The sequence below is a fragment of the Haemorhous mexicanus genome, chromosome 1 (genome assembly GCF_027477595.1).
Source record: "Haemorhous mexicanus isolate bHaeMex1 chromosome 1, bHaeMex1.pri, whole genome shotgun sequence".
Lineage (NCBI taxonomy): Eukaryota > Metazoa > Chordata > Aves > Passeriformes > Fringillidae > Haemorhous > Haemorhous mexicanus.
The window spans coordinates 148054761-148072395 of record NC_082341.1 but is presented as its reverse complement, the minus strand read 5'-3'; the positions used below and the strand labels follow the sequence as shown (position 1 = coordinate 148072395).

Below are 17635 nucleotides of genomic sequence, written 5' to 3'. Positions count from 1 at the left end.
GAGGTTCAGACACGTGCTCTCAGGTAGCCTGCAAATTTGTCCCTGAATGTAGTAATTCCAGGGCCTCTCATGGACCTGAGTACATTGGGTACAACTCTCACTGGCCATTGAGTCAACGGGGATTTTTTTTGCACTCTACTTCAGCCAGTATATTTCCCTTAATGATTAAGAATAACATGCTGCAACAGCAGCTGCCTTACCTGTTTCTACACCTTCTGGTTTGTTCTGCTGAAGAAGGGGTATAATGGCTCTGAAAAAACACAAACAAAACAAAAAAAACCAAAGAATCGAGGAAAGTCACTAATGGCATCTATTAAAAAGACAAACATTGCAAGTCCTGAAGAACAGCTATAAAAGCTGCAGCCTTTCAACACTAGCTTTCATTTCAAGGTGGCATGAGCTGCCCCATACCCTGTACCCCACTGAGGGAAGCAAAACCTCCCCTCCCTGTGAACCCTTTAGATGGACAAACCAAGGAGAAAAGGTGCCAGAGACCCAAAGCACACTCATGGAAAAGCATGGATAGTGAAATTAAGGTTCCTGCCTCGTGGCATCACACTACAGCTGTTATAAAACAGGACATCCATCTCAGCAGCAGCTATCAATACTCCAGCATGAGTCATCTGCAATACTTATCTAATGGTGAGTAAGCTGCTCCTGTCAGTCATACTTTCCAGATAAATCTGTGAAGAAAACAAGAAGGAAGAAAAAAACCATCAGAACATGTTATCAGAGAAATAAAATGTAGGGCATGGTATCTGGCCAGCAAGACAGCACCCAAAGTGGCACAGGAAAAGGTGGTTTGGGGGTCATTGGATAAAACATGCACACCAGGAGCTCCAAGACAAACATTAGGGTCCATATGAGTGAAGTACCACTAAATCAACTACAATGTGACCCTTCCTGTTGGTGGATGCTTCAGCCAACACCCAGGGCAGGGGCTGTGCATGACACAGCTTTTGGGACTGGGACTCCAGCATACAGACATGTCAGCCTAGGGGTTTGTGCTCATCATGTCCCAGCTTTGCAGTGAATGATTGTCCAAGTGAGGACACAGTGTTCAGGAAGAGTTGCTTGGGGTCAGGGTCTTTAACATCCCCAACAGCATGGAAACCCCAACCCAGCCACGCACTGGGTGCAAAACAATCCTAAACACGGGGGATGCTTCCCCACCACCCCCTGTTTTGACAGAAGGACAACAGCTAAATTGCAAATAATTTAGTGGTGAAAGTAATGACAGAAAAAGATAAAGACATCTTCTTTCAAGTCTGTTTGAGAAAAGCAACCCTGAATGACCACACAAGCTCATTTGCACCCAGCCATATGTGACCTTTGTGTTTGCTGCCTGCCTACATCTTGTAGACTCTGGTGAGCCACAGGAGCTGAGGTCAAGCCTCAGAGAACTTTCTCACCAAGAAATCGCTGCTGGGGAAGTGGAGGAAATACCCCAAGGGTCCCCCAAGGGGTTATGGGTGTCTCATAGAAATTTCAGAGGGGAGCTGGGGAGCGGGGGCTGTGAGGGGAGAAAATTCCAAATACCTCCTCAACTTCACGTGCCAGAAAATGAGAGAAAACCCCATGTATGAATCACTCTGTGCTGATACCTCAGAGCCACTTAAGTGTTTCACACAGGCTGACGTGCAGCCTCCTGCCAGAGCAGAGGAGCCCATTTGCTGTTCTTGCAGCCCAGCTGTGAGGCTTTGTGGGCAAGGGAAGCCCAGGGTGGGCACAATGCTTCTGTCAGCTTGCCTGCAAGTGGGGAGAGGCACAAGGACAGGGCTGTGGGAACCAACACAGATCCACCAAACCCCAAGACCTCCACACCCAAGATGGAAGCCTGAGATGGTCACCTTAATCTCCTCCTACCTGGAAGGGACTGGAAAATAAGAGCTCTTGTCATGGCATTTCACAGAATCACAGAATGGTTTGGGTTGGAAGCTGACCTTAAAGATCATCTTGTCCAAATCAACTGCCATGGGCAGGGACAGCTTCCAGGCACAGTAGACCAGGTTGCTTAAAGCCTCATTCAACCTGGTCTTGAACACTTCCAGGCATGAGCATCAACTGTAGGCAAACTGTTACAGCATCTCACCACCCTCATCATAAAAAAATTTCTTCCTCATGTCCAAACCAAACCTAGCCTCTTTCAGTATGAAGCCACTCCCCCTTGTTCTATCACTCCACTGTCCTTGTCAAAAGTCCCTCTTCAGACCTCTTGTAACCCCTTCAGGTGTTTGAAGGTCTCCCCAGAGCCTTCTCTTCTCTAGGCTGAATGATCCCAGCTCTCTGAGCCTTTCCTCACAGGTGAGATGCTCCAGCCCTCTGATCATCTCCGTGGCCTCCTCTGGACCTGCTAAAACAGGTCCACGTTCCCCTCAGACTGGGGACCCACTGCTGGGCATTCCACACTGCAGCTCCAGCACTGCTCAGGGTGACCTCTGTTTTCCCAACCTGCCCTGGGGACAAAGGCTCTTTGTCAGACAAGTGCAGGAAGTGACACAATCAAGAACAAGCTAGACTGTGATTTTTCTCTGGGTTAGATGTTGTTCAAGTCAGTGTTGCAGTGCTGCAAAATCATGTGTACCCAGGCACCAACAGCAGGGATGGTATCAGTCTGAAAGAGGAAAGACAGTGGGACCAACTGTGGCATGGGCACACTCACACTGGGTGAGAAGGGCCACATAACCACACCCTCACATGTCATTCTCAGCACTTAATTTTATCAGCCTTGGAATAAAACTGATTCTTTCACTGGAGCACAAGCTCTGTATGGGGACAGCCATTTAGAAATAAAACCAGGCCAACTTAGTCTCTCCTGAAACCTCAGACTTATTTTCATATACATATTTTTCTTCCCTTTTTTTTTAAATAGGATTGAGAAAGGCCTCACTGGAGCATGAATTCCATAAGCACCCACCTCAGGCAAATACATAATCCTGCCCAGAAACACACCAAACACCTTAATCCCAACACTTCTATTAAAAAGCTTCCCCAAAAATGAGAAACTTTCTTCTTATGTTCAGCCTAATTACCAACCATAACAGGTGAGACCCATTTGCTCCTGAAGCATCAGCATCCTTCTGTCTCAGCAGGTCATCCATCTCCCCCCTGATACACCTGTACTGGGCTGAACAAGCAACCTGCTGCTCCAAGCCTTCCCATCTCAGGTCTTCCTGTCCACCATGGGAATTCATCTGAAGAACATGAGAACTGGACCCAGTAAGCACTATTGTGAAGACCACTTGCCTCAGAGAAATCGTCCTGTTTTTCTAGGTTCTCCTCTGAGACCTTCCTACTAGTGTTTTTAATTTTTGGGTTTGGGGCTTGAATTGGTGTTTTTTGTTTCAGTTATGCTGTATGACCAAAATTACCTTTAAAATGTCTAAACATGCATTACATATTAAATCAGTATGCAGGGAGGAGGGGGAAAAACTGTCATATCTTCTTGCCAAGATGCAAATAAAGTGCTGAGTAGGAAATGAACTGGCCACAGATGTAATCTAGCCTTGTCGGTGCTTTGGAGCACGTATGGTACAATATTAGACCCAAATTAGGAGATTCTTTCAAATGAAAAGACCATTTTGCCAGCTCAATTTTTGGTGGGAAAAAAAAAAAATAAAGAAAAAATAAGAGAGGTCTGTTTGGTCTAATATAGCATTTAACCTAGCCAGTTTTGCAGGTATAAAAAGAACAAAATCAATAATAACCTATGTAGCAACCTATCACAGTTTTGCACATTTCTATCAGTAAATAAATTTAGCTGTATTACAAGGATTGCCCATCTGTATTACGATACAAAGGCAAACAAATGTGCGCTGCCAGCTTTGGACCAAGGCTCTGGAATTTACAGAAGCAAGGAAAAATCAACAGGGGCTTTGCCTGAATAAAGACCGCTGGTTCAAGCACACAAGGCTTGTGCCAGCGTTCAGTGAACCAGCTTGGCCTGCGTGTGTGTGTGCACAGTTAAAGATAACCATCTCAATACATTTATATCAAAGAGGGAGAGCAAAAAAAACCTCACATGCAAAACATGGTGACGTTCTCACAGATCTTGCAGATCTGGAGGCAAGCGAGCCGCGCTCTCACAGGAGGTCACAGCTCTCAAGTTAAAAACCCTCTGACGTGGGTTTTCCGAAAGGGGACCTCATTTGGCTGCCCCTACAACTGCTGTTGTACACAAAGCTGGTGCAAAAGTCACATAGCAAGCATGCGGTGAGGTGATGCAGCACTGCAGTCATTCGGCTCCTCATCTTCTGCATGCTGGAGAACATTTTTGGATTCCTTATTTTGGGTTTGAAAGTTTGGAGATTGGATTCTTAAAAGCAAACGTGTGGAAACAGTCTGTTCCTCCTAACAACTAGTGCGTCTGTTTGCTTAGGTAGCTTTATGCTGGTACTGGTGAAGCAACTGTGTTTTTAATGGAGCAAAATTGCAGTCACTGGTGGAATTCATGAGAACTGCAGCTCAGCATCATCTCCTCTGCAGTCATCTGCTGGATTTGCATCTGGTTTGGTTGCTCAGCTCCATGCAGCTGCTCCAAGTGTACCTCCCAATCCCTACAGTAACTAGCAAGTCTCTTGGGGTGTAAGTATAGCTGTCACCTGAGATGTCTGCAGCCATTAATTAAATTTCCTGCTCTAGGTACTGCGTACCTCTCTTAGAAAGCAGCAGCCTTGACTCAGCACACGTCAGAGAGAGGGAGAGACCGTGCTGCTTCACTTTCTTGAAAGGTCAGCAGGGGAACGCCCCGGAAAGCCTGAGTAGCAACACCTCGTCCTTAACCCAAGTGCAGGAGCTGTATTTAGGCAGCTGACTGATCACAAGAGCTGCAAGGACACGTGTCTGCTCAGCAGCAACCAACTGGAAATGCGGATGCCTTTTATTAGCCGCTCTTGTATTTAGCTTGGCTCGGAAAAGCGTGCTGCTCCGCTGGTGGGTCCTGCAGCGTATGGAAGAGCAGTTATTAGTGAAGCTAATTACAAACAACGTGGCTACTTAGAGGGCTAAAAATAGCGTGGTGTATTAATAGATGGAGTGAAAACTGGGACACGGAAGATGACGGTTTTGATCTTGAGCGCAGCAGCATCCTACGTGATCCCAGGTAATTCTCTTCATCTGTATATTTTGTTTTCACAGTTTACAAAGCAGGCAGGAAAACCTCTACTCAGAAAGGCTGAGAGGCTGAATTCCTAAGCATCCTGGAGCACTGAGAGATCCTCTCTTGTATCTCCACACAAGAGGAAAACATTCCTGTGTCAGCCAAACTGGCTCGGTGACAATAATTTCACGCCATTTATGTGGCAACTCAGGCGACAGTTCCCAGAAAGCTGTAACATTTACCTTAAATACCTGAGTTCACTAGTCACTGATCAAAGGAAAATGCAGCCTTTGGAAATGGTTTCCGGTTGACCTGGGGCTGCTGGAGCAGAACAGCAAGTGAAGCCCTTGGTGCCTGCCACCAATCTACAGACAGGAAGACCACTGCAAAGGGGGAAGCATCTGACTCACTTATTCCATGCCAACTTCAGCCAATTTAAAAATCATATGATTTGCATCTACCTAATGACCAGAGGCACAAAGACTTGCAATGACACCATAAACCCCCCTGCCTCCCCACCAGACAAGCTCAGTCTCAGCCCAGCACCTGAGAGCGCACACATGAGAAACAAAGCTTTTCCCTCCCCCAGTCTGCAGCCCCTCAGGCAATCTAATAACGAAGGCAAACAAGACCCTGACTACCCTTCCAAGCTGGAAAAATACCACTGCTGTGCTGGAGAACATCTCCTGAACAGCAGGAGACCAGACCAGCCAACAGAAGGAAAGGACATGAGAAGCTTGTGTCCCAAATTCCTCATGTCCCAGAGAAGCTCCAATGACAAACCTGGCCAGGCTTGCAGGCACCAGGCAGGCTCCATCTCCCCAGCTCCCAGGCTTTCTTTGAAACTTCACAGTGCTTGGCTACATGCAGGGTAGAGAGATGTGTGCAACCCCTGGTCCCATACATACAAAGCTGTATTTGAGTAGATCAATGCACTGCTCCAAGATGCCAAATTAACCCCTCTACATCTATCCCTCTGATACAGCTATTTCTATGAAGAGCAAAAAAAAAAAGGTCTTGAATCATGATGCAACTGGGGTGTTATAGGAGGTCTGCATGACTCCTAGTAACTATAAGGCAACATACCTTAATGAGTAAGAAAGGGGAGTGGAAAATTAATGTGCATTTGCAGAGGGATTAATCTATTTATTTAAAACAGAGGTCATGCCTCTGAAACAAGACAGTGCAATCCCACAGTCAGTGACAGTTCTACCTTTGGACTGATGTAGAAGAGATAAGACTCTGCCCTTGAGTGTTTTGTTACCTTCTGCTCAAGAGTTCAAGATGATTAAAAAAAAAAAAAAAAACCAACAAAACAAAACAGAAAAACCCTTGAAGAAAACATAAAAGCCACAAACCATACCAGTTTCAATACAAACAAACAGGAATGTTTTCTTAAGCCTTTTCTGCCATGGAAGGAGTGAGATAAGTGGACCTTTCATATGAGTGTTGTGAAAACAGCTGCAGAAAGATAACAAAAATTGAAAAATATGTCAGATGCAACTGTAAGCTACTGGCATCTCAAGCTGCAACTGTTCCCACACTTAATCTCCAAGATGAGCAAACAAAAACATCTAACAGCGCTTCCAAAGTCAGCACCTCTCAGCTGTACTACTGGCTTCCTGACCAGGAGGGGTGGTGGCACCCCCCTAAGTGGAGGTTGAGTCCCAGAGGGGAGTGCCAAGCAGGAAGAGGAAGGACAGAGAGGGGAAGGAAGAGACACAGGAAGGAGGAGCAGTCTCCTTTCTCCTTGATCTCGTGATACAAAATTTCTCAAGGCTTCTGCCACCCCTTGTGTTTTCTAGTGGACATAAATTCCTTTACCACCCTCAAGAGCAGAAGCTCAGTGGAACTCAAAGATGCCTCAAGAGCCAAGCATGGCCCAACGCAACCAGAGTTTTCCACTGAGCACCAGCAGCCCTGGCAGAAGACCTAGCCCAAGGCTGAGGAGCTGGAACTTCAGCAGGGCTTCAAGCTCCAGCTTTACCATCCATGGATTTGGGTGAGGCGTTTTTTCTTCCATAGAACTCCACAGAAGAAGGAGGGATGACCCACTCTTCTGCATTTTGCTCCTCACAGGAACTCATCTGCAGGCTTGCTGCAGCCCAGGACCTGGGCAGACACACGAGGACTGCCCAGCACTAAGGGTCTTTGCTGCTGATGGGTGTTCAGGGGTGGAACTCCACAAACCACCACTGGAAACATGAAAAGAAACTGGCACCAAATTATGACTGTGGGAAAAAAGAACAGATGCCTGGTGCTTCCTTCTTTTTCAAGCACTCTTCTTTTTTTTCTAACCTATGACTTAATTTTTTCTAAAATATCCCTTCACATTGGGATAAAGCAATTTGTGGGGATGGAGATGCTCTCTAAAGACAATATCCACTGCACCTGTGACAGACCAAAGGATTTTTGTCTACTTAAAAGCAGAGCAAGATGTTTCAAACTGAAAAAAATTGAAAGAAGAAAGTGATTTTTCTCCTTTTCTTAAATCATCACCTAAATCAAACTAAGCAAAGTAAAATTAAATTAGGAAAGGGGAAACTTCAGCCAGACATTGGGAAGTATTTAACAACCTCATGCATCCTCCTGTTGGGAAAAGCTTCCCATGAGAAGGTCAGCGGCGGGGAAGTGAAGTCACCCCCAGCTCTGGAGCTCGGGGCTGCGCTGGCTGATCAGCACTGGCAGCGCCCGAGCCGGGATGGGGGGTCCTGCCCAGCTCCCGCCGCAGCACGGAGCCCGGCTGACTTCATCGGAAGTGAATCCCCTGCTCCCCCTCCGGCCCCCATTCATGTTGGGAAGGAGCCTGGCAAACCCTGGGGGGATTACAAGGCAGGGGAAGCAGGAGGTTAAAACGCTCTGAGGCCCCTTTCAGTCTAAAAGACAAAGTAATCGCGAAGCTAAAACAGATGCTTTGCTGAAAATAAAGAGTGGTTTACAAAATTCTCAAAGAGAAGCCAAAAAATGAAAATACTGTGTACAGTCCCAGGAAACTGAGAGCATCCTGTTCTTATAAATAGCTACAATAATTGCATCTACAATAACATTATTGCAGCATTTTGAAATGATGCTAAAAAATTATGTGTGTTATTCGAAGGATAAATTTGAGATGGTACATAAAGGAGACCATGCTGCTGAATATGATGTAATGAAAGCCCTTAGTTTAAAAAGATATATACTTACAATTTACTTCCACGAGTGATAGGAGGAGGACTGACAAGACCAGCCACCCAGGCAGACGGACAAGCAGCTACCCATTTAAATGAGCTCCCCACAAACAGAGCAAGAAATACCAAGACAAAGCCATGGAGAGATTAAGTCAGCAAATGCCCCTTATAAATGTAATTATTGTTGACTCCTGTTGCATTTGGTAGGCTGACCTGTTTCCCTGGACAATCAGAGAGAAGTGATATTCTGAGAGAATATTTCTGTATTTCACTAACATTTGAGCAGGGTATTTTATGGTGCTTTGATCCAGCTCACCTCTGTAGGTGAAGGGATGCTATACTCAGGCTCTGGGCTCAGCCACTCCTCCACCTTTCTACTGAAACTGCCACCTCAGCAGTTGCCAGCAGTGTCTTGGCACAAGCATGTCTCTGCTGCTTTGAGAATAGACTGAAAATGTCATGTTTCTTCCCTCTCAATTAATGCAAACGGATCAACTGAAATAGGAGATTACAACTTGCAGGATTTCAAGAATCACAGAGTGGTTTAGGTAGGAAGGGAGCTTGAAGGCTTCATTTAGTTCCAATCCCCCCTGCCATGGGCAGGGACACCCTCCACTAGACCAGGTTGCTCAAAGCCCCATCCAGCCCGGCCATGAACACTTCCAGTCATGAGGCACCAATAACTTCTCCGGGCAACCTGTTGTCAGTGCCCCACTACCTCACAGTAAAAAGTTGCTTCCTTATGTCCAACCTAAACCTGCCATCTTTCAGTCTGAAGCCATTCCCCCTTGTCCTGTCACTCTATGCCCTTGTAAAAAGTCCCTTTCCAGCTTTCTGGTAGCCCCCTTTAGGTACTGGAAGGTGCTCTAAGGTCTTCCTAGAACCTTCTTCTCCATGCTGAACATCCCAAACTGTCTCTGTTTCACCTCAAAGGAGAGGTGCTCCATAGGGACACCAGAGTAGATAAAAGCAGCTCTCCTGGAAGTGAGCCCATCTCTGGAGTTTGGGCTCTATTTATTTATATATTTGATCAACACCTCTGGCTGCTGCTTCAGAATGGCTAATGGACTCTGATTTGTCTTCAATATCTGGAGCTCTAGGCGAGGAGCAAGTCTGCCAAGTGAGGAAGCAACACAGCCAGCAAGATTTGTCTCTACCTTGCGCTGCTTTCCAGAAAGTTTAAAACACCTATGCAACTGTCCTGGGACCTGCCAGTGAAACTGTGCTGCAGTTGCTCTGCAGCTATTCACACCAGAGCCTGCCTTACAGGTCTGACTGACATTCACTGGCTACTTAGGCTAAATTCAAGGGTCTTGCACTTGGCACTTAAAGTCATCTCTCAGACCATTACCAGCACAGCTTTTCACAGACTTCCACTCTCTGTCCACAAGTGATTTTTCATCCCCAGGTTGAAGCCAGACTAGTACAGAAGTGACAACCCCTTTATTTTGTTCTTATGTGGTCAGAATACCCACAGTTAATTACAGCCAAAAACTACAACCTACAAAAAAGAGATGCTGACTTTTCATATATTGAATAGGGAAAAACAGCAGAGAAGAGGGGAAAAAACAGAAGAGGAAAAAAAGGAAGGAGGAATGAAAAAAAATTACAAGAAAAAGGAAAATAAGGGCAGGAGGGAGGGAAGAAGACATGGAAAAAGGGGTGGAAAGAACAAAAGGACTGGGTGGGATGACTCTAGTAGGGTTCAGGCACTAATCCAGCACTTGTTCACCTGGCATACTGCCCGTGGAGAACAGGCACTGCATTAGGTAGCAGGTCTCCTGCACAGTGCTGGCCCCAGGCTTTAATCCTCCTCCTGCACAGACGGCCCCATGATCACGTTTCAAGCTTTATAAATTATTTACATCAGATAGGAGGAAGCAGAGACATTAGAGATGGAAAAGATGCACCAGCCCATCCCCTGGGGAAGAGAGCTGGATCCTTCCCCGTGTCACACGAGCAAAGCAGTGATGCTCTGTCTCTCCTTAAGGAGGTGTTTTGCTACTCCATGCCCTCATCAGGCTGAATTTCTTCATGAAGCCTTTGCATAAATTGCATTTATTTTGACTTCTAATCCCTTTCTTCTGGCATTACCACCTGCCTGCATCCTCTGCAGCCCTCTGGAGCTGTACAGAATCACTAAGACACCTCCTTCTTGAAAATTTGCCATAGACATGAAATATCCTGCAAGGCCCAGTTAAAGGTACCTCCAAGAATAACCCAGCAATCGAGTACTTAAAAAAATAAAAATCAGACTAATTTTGAAAAAGGAGGACTTTCAGCTAGAACTTTGCTCTTCCAGGCTTCACTCTCAGAGTGGGAGAGCAGTTGCTAGCTAGAGATGTGGTCAGCAGAAAAATATTTCCTGAGCTATGGACTGACTGCTTTGTAAAATTTCTCCTGTAGCACCAAAGTAAATAATGGACTCCAGAGCAGCTTCATCTTTCCTCCCACAGTGCTCAGCCAGTTGGAGTTTGTGGGATGGGGCAGCACCCATCCACCTGAATGCTTGGCAAAGGCCAAAACACAAAAGCACAAAAGCAAGCACAAAATAACTCAGTCCCCATCCCCAGCACCACATTTTAAGAGCTAACTCCCTCCTGACAACTGAGATAGAGTACATAAAGGAGCATGTCATGCTTTGAACTCCACGGTAATTCACCTCCTTGCCAGGATTTACACATTCTTTCTGTTGGCTTCAAGAGTTGCCAACACTTCCTTCACTTACAGGGCTTCATGCAGATGAAAGACTCCTGCTGAGAGTCGTCAAGATTTACTGCAGTTTTGGTTCAGATCAGGAAAGCACTTACACGTGCCCCTAAATATTGCAGAAGTCAAGGGCACCCGGCTGCACGCTCCGTACTCAAAAGCAATCAAGAGGAACCCCTTTTTTTCATTGGAATAAACAGGCATGTAGAATCTTAATTAGAGCTAGATGGAAATTACCTAAATGAGCAGCTTGTTACTGTAACAAATCAGATGGGAAGATAATCAAGTACAAGACATGAGGACAGAAACTGGATGGGGAAAAGCTGGCACTGAGGGTTTGCTTGAGTAAGCACAAGGTGCGGGACACAGGGCTTGCTCACAGCACCTCTGAAAACAGGCTGTTTTCAAGACACCAAAAGTCAGAGAGGGGAGGTTCCCAGGTACTTTTACTGAAGACTCCCCTTCTAAAAGATGTATTCTGGCTTGCTCAAAATGGTAGGGACCAAGCCAGTCTGCTTTTCCCCAATGTGTAATGCATTTCTGCTGGCTTGTCCTGCTCTGCTTGCATAGACCTGTGCTGGTACTGGGAAGCCCTGAGCACGGAGCAGAAGTTTTGGAGGCTCCCCTGTACTCCACAACTCATACCTGGCTGGCAGTATCTATGATGAACAGATCATACTATAGATATGAGTATTTGGGAATATTTGGAAATTCAGCCTGTTCAGTCCCCATTCCCATACTCCCAGTGCTACATGTGGGACATCTGACAGTCACCACCAACTGCAAGAGAGCTGTAGCTGCTCACAGGCCACTACATCACCCATGGCTGCCCCAGAGCAGGACCAGCACTGGGCACTAACAATGTTCCGGCCGTGTGTTAGGGCCAATTCAAACTTCCATTATGTGAGTCAGTCTAACCCAGATAATGGTTTCTAGTAAGAGCGCTGCGGGTTCCAGGATGACTGTGCCTTAGCAGCTTCTAGAAAAAAAATTACCTCAGCTGACAAATAAAATGACAGGTTTTGCTTTTTTTTTCCAACTGCTAACTTGGTCTGGGAACTGAAAGCAAAGATGTGAGTTCTCATCACCTCCATCACTGTCACCCAGCACGTCATCTCCCAACAAGATTGCAGTGTCCATGGAACTGGGCATGCTGGGTGTGTGGGGTACATGCCATGATGCCATGAGTGCATGGGCTGCATGTCATGGGTGTGCAGCATGCTTAGTGTGAGTGTGGAGGGTGCACGCTGTGCACATGCAGGGTGCACTCCATGGGCATTTGGGGTGAACTCCATGGTGGGTATGCTGCCAGAGCCCAACTCACCAAGGTTATCTGCAACAATTCAGAAGCCAGAGGCAGACACTATGCCAGAGACAATGGTCAGACAGTGCATGCACTTGGCAGTTGGAGGAAACCCCCTCTGCTCTTTCTTTTAAGAAATCACACATGATCCTGCAATTGTATTAAAGGCAGGCACCCAGCTGGACAGGCCAGGCTGACAACTGGGAGTTACCAGCTGGTTGCCTCAGATGGTCACTAGCCCTAAACACAGCACTTCCCATAACCTCCCCAATCCCCCACCGAGGCAATCACCTATTCCCACAGGAACAGCAGAGCACTGCATCCAGGGCAAACAGGCAATAAACAGTCACCTCAGCAGGAGCCAGGTAATAGGGAAAAGCATGACTGTGGTGCAATGGCATGCAGACACTGCTGGGGAGCAAAGCCCAAGGGCCAGCTGGTCATCCACTGCCCTGGAGACCTCCACTCCAGCATGACCTCAGGGCAGTGGTTGCTCAACTGCTGGTGCAGGGCCAGAGGCTGATGGGCAGGCCTGAGGCTGCTCCACTGAAGTCAGGGTGACTCAGCATGATTCAGGGGGAAAATGGTGAAGAGAAAAGGTCTGAAGGAAGTAAGACCCAGCCCACATGTGACAGCATCTGCAGGTGCCTGGGACCCCATGCTGCAAGCTGTGATGGATGCTGGGCTGCACCATCAAAATGCAGGAGGGACAACAGAGAAAAACCTGAAAATCAGGCTGTGGATACTGTTTCAAGAGGAGGAAGATGGCTGCACATGTCCAGAGGTGCCATCCATGAGAAGGGTGGCAATGTCCTGCTCTCTGACCCCTGCCCTTCCTTGGAGATGGGGCACCCTGGGGATGCAGCACCCATCAGCCCCAGCATTTCTTGACAGCTGCTGCAGATGGCAGAGGAGCCTCCCCAAGGAGTCACTCAGAGCACAGCCTTGGCCCACGGCCACACCACAGAGGGCTGTTATCTCTGGGCATCTCACAGGGCACTGCAGAAAGCAGCGCTGGTGGTTTGGCTCAGAAATAAAGTGGTCTTCCGTGGGCAGCATCCCCCAAAGATGAGTCCTATGCTTCCAAGAACATGCCAGGATTGAGCCAGGAAGGGTAGTGGGCAAATAGTGACACTTCCAGCCATAATGTCCTCACTGTATGGGGCATAGCTACCACTCTTATACTGACCTAAAGAATGGCTTCTGCTGGACACGTGGGCTGCACCTCCTGCGGTGCACTACATGGCTGCCACAGGCCAGCTTGAAGATACTCGTAATTAAAGGAGAAGTGAAGTACCTTGTCACGGTCACAGACCAACATTAAAAAACTCCTTTGGGACCACCTGGCAGAAGAAATTGATGTTGTACATTAAGTCTTTCTCCATCAAAAACGGTGTTTTACCAGATTTATTCTGATCTGAGAAGATGACCCCACCCTTAGTACAACACTACAAGAGTATTGTTGTGTGGAATGCACCCTCCTGCGAGGAAAACCACATGGTATTTCAGAGTCCCTATCCTAGGAACCTCTTAACAGAAAGTTTGACCGTGCTTGGGTGGCTGGGTGGGTAGCTAGTCTTGCTTCCTGTCCAGGAGGACTCCTAAGAGCAAACTTGCCTTTGTGGACAGTGCTCAGTTAGGGGAGTTCACCAAGGCTACTCACTCTCCATCAAGAGCTTTGCCCAGATGCACTGCAGAAGCTGAACACCCCATGCTGTCAGTTCTGCCCTAAGAGGCAAAGACAAGGCACAAAGAAGGTGCTTGAGTTTGGTGAGAGAAGCTTCTCTGCCTCTCCCCTACCTGATAAACACCAAGACAACGTCTTGACTCCTCAGCAGGTTAACTACCAGGTTAACTTCCAAAGACTGAAATGGAAAGAGAGGGAGGAAAATAACCTGTCCTTAAAGAGGTAGAAGGATGGAGAGATGCAAGCTCAAAGTCTGGAGAAAAGCTCTTACTGTCAGCAGGAGGGGATGGCTTTTCACACCACAGAACTGGAAGCAAAGCCTTTGTCCAGCGGGAGAAAAGAGTCCCTGGATATGAAGCCTAAAGTTAACAGCTGTGCATACAAGGACTTCTAAGTGAAGATGCATTTGCACAGCTCTAAGATGCCCTGTTTTAGTCACATGAATGGTCTCCCTTCCCCTCCTCAATCCCACATTCTCCCAGGCACATGGAAAATCCTCAGAGCTTTGATCTGCAACAAAACCTTGACACAAGCACCTCTGACCTATGGACACAAATCCATTTATTGCTGGCCTGGGAGGCTGGACAAAGAGGAGTCGTGTCTCAGAGCAGGGTGCCAGGGCCACTCTCTGATTCAGCAAAGCCCTTGATAAGAAATGTCATCCTCCATTCAGTAATTTTAGCCCATGAGATAAGAATCTCTATCAGCCTCAAACATATGGCTGGCTGCAGAGCATGAAGCAAAATGAGACGGGTAATTTATTTGCTTGTGCTAAGAGCACTCCCAGACCCAGAAAAGCTGATGCAACCAAATAATCAGTACTAAATTACACTCTATTCTCTGGAGACCTGGAAGAGGCTCCTGTGATATACAAGGGGTTGTATCTCTCTCCTTTAAGCATCAAGCCACCAAGAAGACAACAGTCGTCCACAACTAATAGAAGACTGAGCTGCACTGCATTTTCTAAGGTCTGTTCTTCTCATTAAATCCTATTTGTTACACAGGAATTCACACCCACAGATATGACTGGTACTCTCTATGAAGTGCCAGCAGATGCTTCCCAGGGGAAGAAGTGGAGGGGTTAAATGACAGAATTACACAGGACTGAGGGTGAATTCCAGTCTCCTGGTCATTGCAGCAGGACCATCAGCCCACCAGGTGCTGTGATGTCCCCCGGCTGAATCCAATTTAGCACCTCGGATTTAGGTGACCTTGGCTAATCCATATAAACACAATAGTGGGCCAGAGACTGCATGGCTTGGGTTGCTCAGTAATGAGCTCTGTAACCTGAGCACAACAGGAGCATCTGATCCATGGGGACAAATGGACATAAAGGACACTCCCAAGAAATGCTTAGCACATTTACTCACTGGATTCTGCAAGGATCTGCTGAGAAAAGCTCACTCCTAAAGCACTCTTTCTTATACTCTTTCCTCTCTTAGCTATCACCTGGGGGGATACCAAACTGGTCTTGCTCTGTACAGCCACTTCTACTCCCTTTCATCTTTAACAGTGCGGCTGCTGTTCAATGTGTATCACACATTTTGTCACCTCACCTTTAAATGGGGGAATTTCAATGCAAGATTAACATCTAAACATCCACTCTGAAACTGAAACTTTGGCTTAACGGAACAAATACTTAAATTTGGTTCTTCCAAGGAACTGGGCCAGACCCAGACTTTGAAAGAGTCCTTCATCTCTCTGATTCAAATCTGCTTTAGAAATGTAGCAGCTACACATTTAGTCATAGATAGTCTCTTCATAGATGTGAAACCATTGTTGCTTCCCAGACAGTGGTACCTTCCCACCACCACATCTACCCATGTCATTAGCATTCTCACTGGAAAAATCAGCAGTTAAACCAACAACTGAATGAGTCACAGAGGTTAAAAACTTCTAATACAAAGTGATGGTCCTTCCAGCTCAGTGCTGAGACAGGAGGGTGAGGGACAGCCAGGAAATCTCTGATCTGACGAGAAGGGGGAATTTTCACCTCAGTGGAGTTCAGTTCAGCATTTTTCATCATTGCCAAATTTATTAGGGCATATTGCCATGACAGTATAGGTCCCCATGCACACACTGGCATGGCCTTCATGGGAACATCACACACACCACACATACTGAGAGGGAGAGTCTGATGAACCCTTTCCACCCTCACCACCATCCAGCCTCCAGAGTGCACGGAGAGCATGAAGTGCAGCAGAGGAAAGCTGTATGTCCCCCATGCCCATGGAACTGTATTGCTAGAACAGACCAAGCCTGGCACCCCTCTGTCATCCTGACCAGCCTTCTCCTCCACGGAATGCTTCCAGCACTCTAGAGCCCAGGGCTCAACATTGGAGGAGCAATGCATGTTTGAGGAAAAACATTTGCAGCAAGAAAGAAGCTAAAAACTAAATCAAGCTTCAAAATTCTTTTCCACAATCAATGTTTTTCAGTTCTCGAAAGGTAGTAAACTGGAAACAGGAAATTTTGCTCTATTTTCTGCCTTTCTCCTCTTGTGGTTTTGGATAAAGCCATGTGAAAGCCCATACATTTCAGCTCTCTCTGTATCTCATCAGTTTGGAAAATGCATCACTGTCCTGCTCTGGAGCTACAAAGAGTGCAGTGCAAACAGTGTGAGGCACTTGTCATCCTCACTGCCAACAATAGAGCAGTAAGATCCTCAGGCATAAAGTAAAGGCACAAGTGTCCTCCAGAAACAACACATTTAATATGCGTGTGTGTGTCTGTGTGTGTGTGTGTGTGTGTGTGTGTGTGTGTGTGAGAGCAAAGATGCTTGAAAAATTAACTCTTAGATATGTGGACAACTAAGGCAGCTGAAATTTACTGATGATTTTTACATGAAGCCTGCTCAAGGCACGGGTGATGCAGGACACAGGAAGTGGCCAGGGAACAGGACAGAGACTGGGGGCAGTAGGAGAAACTACTCAATGCATGGACTCATTACTCCTCTCACTTCTTGTCTGATGGATATTTCAGTGAGGTACGAAGGAAAGAAAATGTTTTGCATTTGTTTGATTTTTTTTTTTTACCTTGTTAAAAAGCTTCAGTCCCACTCTGGAGGGTCAGGAAGCTGGCTTGTAGCATCACCTCTTCTCCTTCTTCTAGTATCCACATTCCTCCTAGGTAAAATCTGTCTCTAAACCAAGATGTATAGGCAAGGCTTTTCTTCTTTGGAGTACTCCTTCCAAAAGCAACACAGCATTGATTTTCATTACTTGTGTAAAGCATTCTATCTCCTTGTGTGACACTGGAAATGAAAATTTAGGCTCCTCTGTCCCCAAAGTCTAGGGGAAGGGTTGCCTGGCAAGTTCAGAAAGTCTTCTGAAATACTGTAATCCAAGCCAAATTGCAGCTCATCGAGTTTCATCATCCAAACAGTGGATACACCTATAAAGAAAACACAGTTTTAATATGTGGATCAGGACAGATTGACAAACCTTCAGGTTTTATACAATATTCCTATTAGTATTAAGAGAGTGATGTCTGGTTCACCCATCAAAGGACACCCTGACCTTGCAGTACTGACAAAAGAACATCTTGTTGCCTCAAGATGCAGCCAATGGAAGGTACTACTCTAACAGAGATGAATAAGAGATGGCAAAGAAAAATCCAGTTCTGTCATCCTTCTGGGACTTTAAGATTTTGATTTTTTTTTCTACCATTCT

At 46.4% G+C, this 17635-nt stretch overlaps 1 long non-coding RNA gene across 14 annotated transcripts in view; it reads right to left on the bottom strand.

Moving 5' to 3' along the window:
• LOC132337933 (uncharacterized) overlaps window positions 1–17635 on the bottom strand; it is a 131086-nt gene that overhangs the window by 20871 nt on the left and 92580 nt on the right. For 12 of the 14 annotated variants that reach the window (XR_009489300.1, XR_009489307.1, XR_009489308.1 and 9 more), the window contains one exon: window positions 17000–17357. This is a non-coding gene — a long non-coding RNA (uncharacterized LOC132337933). Of the gene's footprint in view, window positions 1–200; window positions 684–4652; window positions 4940–16999; window positions 17358–17635 lie in introns of all 14 variants that reach the window. The other 2 variants (XR_009489309.1, XR_009489303.1) reach the window with 2 other exon arrangements.